Below are 1,734 nucleotides of genomic sequence, written 5' to 3'. Positions count from 1 at the left end.
CTTGTAGTGCAGATCTGCTTTATAAATAATTTCAACTTTTTTTTAATGCCTGAAAACATCTTTATTTTGTTTTCCTTTTTGCAACATATTTTTACCCAATATAGAATTCTAGATTAGCAGGGTGTTTTTTCTTTTCAAATTTTTAAGAAATTGTTCCATTGTTTTCTTGCTTCTTTTGTCTCAGAAGAGAAATCTGCTTTCATCCTCTCCACTCTTCCTTGTTATTTTTTAGCAAGTATTCCTCCTACCTGGTGTTTTTAAGATTTTTCCTTAATCATGGGTTTTGACCAATTTGATTAAAATATCACTTGGTAGTTTAATTCATTTTTCTTGTTTTGGGTTCTCCCAGTTTTCTTTGGTTTATGGATTTATGCTTTTCATTGATTTAGAAAGATTTGACCACTATTTTGTCAAATTTAGTCTTGGATACTTCTCGTACTTCATCAGTGACTCCAAATATAAAAACGTTAGGTCTCTTGAAGTGAACCCATGGGTCATGCATACTGTTTTTATAAATTCATTTTCTTTCTGATCTTTTCTTTTTTCTGTATCTAGTATTCTCATTCAGAATACCATCTCAGCTATTTATGTAGTTTTCATATCTTGCAGTTTGGTGCCCTGGTTCCTGGCTTCAGAGAGTCTCCTCTTCGTTTTATATTTCTTGTCTTTACATAACACTTTCAGCATACAGAATACTGTCACAAGAATTATTTTTATGTCCTTGTCTTTTAGTTCCAACGTTGTAACCATTCTGGGTTGGTTTCACTTGATTGATTTTCCTCCTCATTATAGGTTGTATATTCCTACTTCTTCACATGCCTGATCATCTTTTATTGGATACCAGATATTGTGAATTCTATCTTGGGTGCTGGATATTTTCATTTTCCTAGAAAAGTTTTTGTGCTTTGTTCTGGGATGCAGTTAAGTTATTTGGAAGTGATTTGAATCTTTTGGGTCTTGCTTTTACAATGTAACTAGGTGTGACCAGGACATCATTTAGTCTAGAGATAATTATTTCCTATTTCTAAAGCAAACTTTTCTAAATATGCTACCTAATATGAATAAATTCAGTTTTGTAGTTTGGTGATAATAGGCACCAATCATTGTCCTAATGACACCTCTGGATACCAGTTTCTTTAATGCCCTGGCCTCAAATGAATGGGCTGAGTCCTTGAGGAAGATTCTGTGAAGGTTTCCAGACTTCTGTCTATGTGAGTATCTCTTCTTTCTGGTTCTCTGTGCTGCAAGCTCTACCACCTTATTTTCCCTGAACTCTGAACTACATTCTTTCAACTCAAAAACCTACGTCTGCCTGGTTTGTCCCTCCCTGGGAGAGAATATATATATATTTCCTTTTTGTTACTTTAGGTCTTTTTTTTTTTTTCCTGTTACTCTGCCTGGCTAGAAAAAAATAAAAAAATCTCTTTTAACACTTCAAAGATGCAGTCCCATAGTCCTCCTGTCTCCATTGTTTTCTAATAAGAAGCAGAGATATTCCTATTATTGTTTGCTTATGTGTAATCATATTTCCCTTTTGGGAAGCATAAATAAAATCGTTTATTTTTGTGTTCAATAGTTTTGCCATCAGGAGCCTAGGTATGAGCTTTGTATTTGAACCATTTTTATGTTTCTTGCTCAGCTTTGGATTCATGTGTTAATGTTTTGCACCACATGTAGGGAAATTTCAACCATTTGTTTCTTCAAACATTTTAAGACCATAACCTCCTTCTCTCA

The sequence above is a fragment of the Sciurus carolinensis genome, chromosome 8, assembly GCF_902686445.1.
Source record: "Sciurus carolinensis chromosome 8, mSciCar1.2, whole genome shotgun sequence".
NCBI lineage: Eukaryota > Metazoa > Chordata > Mammalia > Rodentia > Sciuridae > Sciurus > Sciurus carolinensis.
This window is presented reverse-complemented; position numbering follows the sequence as displayed.